Consider the following 5669-nt stretch of genomic DNA (forward strand, 5'->3'; position numbering starts at 1 on the left):
TCAGGCAGTCCTCCCACCTCAACCTCCCAAGTAGCTGGGACCACAGGGGCACACTGCTACGTCCAGCTAATATTTCCTATTATTTTTGTAGAAGAGGATCTCCCTGTGTTGCCCAGGCAGGTCTTGAACTCCTGAGCTGGAGTGATCCTTCTTGGCCTCCCAAAGTGATGGGATTATAGGCGTGCCACCACACCCAACCCAGAATTCTATTTTTTAAGGTGGAATAACATTCCATTGAATGTATATATTACATTTTGTTAATCCGTTCATCTGATGATGTACATTTGGGTTATTTCCACATTTTCACTATTGTGAATGATGCTGTGGTGAGCCCTGGTGTACAAATACCTGTTTGAGCCACCTCCTTTTACAAAAATGTGTTTGAGAGTCTTGCACTCCATTCTTTTGTTTTTTTTTTGAGACGGAGTCTCACTCTGTTGCCCAGGCTGGAGTGCAGTTGTGTGATCTCGGCTCACTGCAACCTCTGCCTCCCGGGTTCATGCCATTCTCCTGCCTCAGCCTCCCGAGTAGCTGGAATTAACAGGTGCCCGCCACCACGCCTGGCTCACTTTTTGTATTTTTAGTAGAGACGGGGTTTCACCGTGTTAGCCAGGATGGTCTTGATCTCCTGACCTCGTGATCCACCCGCCTTGGCCTCCCAAAGTGCTGGGATTACAGGCGTGAGCCACTGTACCCGGCCTTGGACTCCATTCTTGCGTATGACATTGATGATATGTGTTCCAGAACAGCCTCTAACCTCCCTCCTTAAGATTCCTTGAGTCCAGGAGTTTGAGACCCACCTGAACAACATAGTCAGACCCTGTTTCTACAAAAAATAAAAAATTAGCCAGGCCAGGCACGGTGGCTCACACCTGTAATCCTAGCACTTCAGGAGGCCAAGGCAGGTGAATCATCTGAGGCCAGGAGTTCGAGACCAGCCTGGCCAACATGGTGAAACCCCATCTTTACTAAAAATACAAAAATTAGCCAGTTGTGGTGGCGTGCGCCTGTAATCTCAGATACTCAGCAGGCTGAGGCAGGAGAATCACTTGAACCCTGGAGGTGGAGGCTGCAGTGAGCCAAGATTGTGCCACTGCACCCCAGCCTGAGCGACAGAGTGAGACTTCATCTCAAAAAAACAAAAATAAATAAATAAAATGAGCTGGGCATGGTGATGCATGCATATAGTCACAGCTACTCGGGAGGATTGAGGTGAGAGGAGGATTGCTTAAGCCCAGGAGGTCGAGGCTGCAGGGAGCTATGATTACGCCACTGCACTCCAGCCTGGGTGACAGAATGAGATCCTTTCTCGAAAAAAAAAAAGAAAGAAAAGAAAAATCCGGAAAACCCCAACCCACCCTTTTCCAAGAGGCTTTCCCTGTCTGCCCTACTTAAGATAGCCCCCCTCTGTTATTCTCTAGCCCTTGATTCAGCTTCAGTTTTCTCATAAGAATTACCAGCATCTAGGCTGGGCACGGTGGCTCATACCTGTAACCCCAGCACTTTGGGAGGCCGAGGCGGGCAGATCACGAAGTCAGGAGATCGAGGCCATCCTGGCTAACACAGTGAAACCCCATCTCTACTAAAAAAGATAAAAAAATTAGCCGGGTATGGTGGTGGGTGCCTGTAGTCCCAGCTACTCTCGGGAAGCTGAGGTGGGAGAATGGCGTGAACCCAGGAGGTAGAGCTTGCAGTGAGCCGAGATCGTGCCACTGCACTCCAGCCTGGGCAACAGAGCGAGACTCCATCTCAAAAAATAAATAAATAAATAAAAGAATTACCAGCATCTTATGGTAACGGATGGCAACAAGGGGAGACCCCATCTAAATAACAGAAAATATTAGCCTGGCGTAGCAGTGTGTGCCTGTGGTCCCGGCTACTTGGGAGGCTGAGGTGGGAGGATTACCTGAACCCCGAGCCCAGGAGGTCAAGGCTGCAGTGATCTCTGATTGTGTCACTGTACTCCAGCCTGGGCAACAGAGCAAATCATAAACATTGATTTGTTTATTAACTATCTCCATGGACTACTCTGCCAGTTCAAGGAGGGAGGGCAGGAACTCAGCTGTAGTTGTATTCCAGTGACTAAAACAGTGCCTGGTATACAGTAGGTGCTCAACAAAAACATATTTAATGCCTGAGCGGCAACTGGTTGCCTTACCTCTGCTTGTCTGCTACCTACTCATCCTGAACCACCGCTGGGGACAAACACAGCCTGGTGTAGAAACACGTCTGTAGGTCTGAGAACGAACTCATATGCAGCACTTTACCAGAGTCCGCTGACAAACACCAGCGCGAGTGCATCTGCAGCCAGTGTGGCAAGCCACGTCCTCAAGTTGTTTGGGATTCTGGAACAATACAGGTGGTGAATGCTGATTCTGGCCTTGCCCTTCCCCGGACTTGGTCTGACACATGACCCTGATTCCTAAGGTTCAGGGTGAGCTCTGACTCACACGTGCCAACAGAGGTGAGTAAGGCTCGGAGAGGACAGTGCATGACACACGACAACCGTGTTTTAAAACAAACTGATTTCACTCACTTGCTCCTCATTGTTCTATGTAAACATTGCCTCATGGTGTCCACTGGTTCCACTGACTACCTGCTTCATTCCTGCGCATTTGAAGAACTTCAACTTTCTCTCTCTCCCTTCCTCCCTCCCTCCCTCCTTCCCTTCCCTTCCCTTCCCTCCCTCCCTGTTTCCAGGGGCATCACAATGACCCTCAACTGAGGCTTATGTCCAAACAGGCTGCAGCTGGCCAAGCTGCGTCCTTCCTTCCTCTAGCAAAACAGAAACCCAGGGAGCAGGCTGGAAATGGAAAGCGGGCCCCAGGGTACTTCACTTAACCCTTCAGGCACTTTGAGGTTAAAAGGGCCAACATGAATGCCCTTCGCCAACTCAAAAAGGTATCATTTGGCAGCATTCCCACTAGTTCGTGCAGGTTAGAAATGAATGGTCCACTTGCTTGGCAGCGAGCTATGTGAACTTGGGCAGGTCGCTTAACTCCTGTGAGCCCTGGTGTCTTCATTCTTAAAACAAAGCAGCGGAATCACTAACAACCACAACAAACTGACCAAGTATCTTGAGCGTGGATGTGACATCCATCGGCTTGAGTTCCACTGAACTCACTCTGGAAAGGGGTTTTGCAGGGAAACTCAGGTGTCCTGTGGTGTCTCAGTTTTCCTCTGATGTCCTCCGCTTGGTTATTGCAAAATCCACCAGAGTTGCTGGAAACCAGGCGTCAGTGACGTGGAGGTGAGGAAAGAAGAGGGCAGGTTACCGTAAAGCAGTGGCTGATTCCAAGGCTGGTCAACGTGTTGAAACCCCGTCTCTACTAAAATACAAGAATTAGCAAGGCATGGAGGCCTGATTTGGCAATGTCTGGAGACATTTTGGTTTTCTCAACTGTGGGGAGGACCACCATCGGTGATCTAGTGGGTGAAGATGCTGAGATGCTGCACGATATACAACGCACAAAGCAATTCCCACAAAGAATTATCCAGCTCCAAATGTGCGTGTGCTTGAGAGACCTGCCTTTCTGGGGGCTGGGGTGAGCCAGGCTGTGAATGCTCCCTTTCTCTCACTAGCCAGCACCCACGATGGGACTTCAGCTTAGGGACCAGATCCTGGGGCCAGGATTCTTTTTTTTTTTTTTTTTTTTTTTTGAGATGGAGTTTTGCTCCTGTTGCAATGGCGGGTTCTCGGCTCACTGCAACCTCGGCCTCCGGGGTTCAAGCAATTCTCCTGCCTCAGCCTCCCACGTAGCTGGGGTTACAGGCACATGCCACCACGCCTGGGGCAGGATTCTGCACCAGCTCTTCCCCAAACCCAGGTCCCCTCCTTCCTGCAGCCCCTTCCCCTCCCAGGGAGTCTGCCTGGCCACCCCAGTGAGTCGCTCGGGTCTAGCTGTGTTTGCTGGACTTCATTCCTGCACTCAACAAACACTGAGCACCCCTCTGCACCTGATCCTGCCGTTGGCAGCAGGGGACAATGATGACCATGACAGAGGATCATGCCCTTGCTTGCTATAACCTTCCCCAAATGGGATGAAGAGGAATCTCCCCGACCAGGCGGTCCCGGGCTGTGGGTGGACAAGGGCTGGTGCGCAGAACCATCAAATTCTTCCTTTCAACCCCAGCCCAAGGGGGGTCCTTGTGCTTCCCAGAGCACCAAGTGTGCCTGGCCGAGGTGGAGAAAACCCCCAGGGGTCAGGGAGACGCTGAAACACTCCCTCTCCTCTGCCTTATGCAGTGTGGTCCCCAGCCACCTGGCTTGTACTGAAGACCCAGCACCTCCAACTACTGCGGAAGGCGACAGGTCAGGTGAGAATGATGAAAGCTGAGCAGGGGAGCTGGGGGAGGGGCCTGCACCGCAGACCCTTCAACCCCCACACCTGCCCTTGGCCTTTCATCCCCACAGGCTCCTCTTGGCCGCTGTGCTCTTCTCCTCTCCCTCCTTCTCTTCTTCCACAGGTGTCCCAGAGGTGCTGGCTCCACTTTCCTTTCCTCCTTCATGTTTTTCCTTCTTAACTCTCTTCCCTGGTCTCTATCTCCAGAAAACTGAATTTCCTTATTTTCTTTCTTTCTTTCTTTTTTTTCTGAGACTGTCTCTGTTGCCCAGGTTGGAGTGTAGTGACTCAATCTGTAATCATCGCCTCCCAGGTTCAAGCGATTCTGCTGCCTCAACCTCCCAAGTAGCTCGGATTATAAGCACGCATCTCCACACCCGGCTAATTTTTATATTTTAGTAGAGACGGTGTTTCACCATGTTGGCCAGGCTGGTCTTGAACTTCTGACATCAGGTGATCCACCGGCCTCGGACTTTGGGCCGACGCCGGTGGATCACCTGAGCCACATTGCCTGGCCTCTGAATTTCTTTCTTGCCTTAGGCAGAGCAGCTTAGAGGTCAGTTTCTCTAGTGGTCACCTGAAGCCATCTTTGCTTCCCACTCTGCAGACCTCCCAACCTCCCAGGCTGCCTATTCTTCCTTCAAAATATATTTCCTGTTGGTTTCCTCCTCCCATTCCCCTGATCCCACCTGGTGCTGGCAAAAACTTCCTTGGCCAACTTCCAGCACCAACCTAAGGATGCCATGGGCCTCTTCCTGGAAGCCCAGTCATTCATTCCGCAGCAGTGCATTGTAAGGGTGCTGGCTCTGGAGGCAGACGAACTAAACAGCATCCCGACTGCACCCTTTACTAGTTGTGTGACCTGGGACAAGTGACTTAACTTCACTGTGCCTCAGTTTCTTCATCTGTAAAATGGGTACCATGATCGTCCCTGCCTCTTAGGATTATTGTGAAGGTTAAACAAATGAGTGAATATATAAAATGCTCAGAACAGTGTCTGGCACATAAGAAGTGCTCGATAATATTGACAATTCCTTTTATTATTATTTTGTAATCCTCAAGATTAAGAGTCTACTTCTTGTTGGTCAGGTGCAGTGGCTCATGCTGATAATCCCAGCACTTTGGGAGGCTGAGGCGGGAGGATCACTTGAGGCCAGGAGTTTGAGACTAGCCTGGCCAACATGGGAAAATCCCGTCTCTACTAAAAATACAAAAATTAGCTGGGCGTGGCGGTGTGCACCTGTAATCCCAGCTACTTAGGAGGCTGAGGAAGAGAATCACCTGAACCCAGGAGGCAGAGGTTGCAGCGAGCCGAGATCATGCCAC

The sequence above is a fragment of the Mandrillus leucophaeus genome, unplaced genomic scaffold, assembly GCF_000951045.1.
Source record: "Mandrillus leucophaeus isolate KB7577 unplaced genomic scaffold, Mleu.le_1.0 Scaffold19, whole genome shotgun sequence".
In the NCBI taxonomy this organism is placed as follows: domain Eukaryota; kingdom Metazoa; phylum Chordata; class Mammalia; order Primates; family Cercopithecidae; genus Mandrillus; species Mandrillus leucophaeus.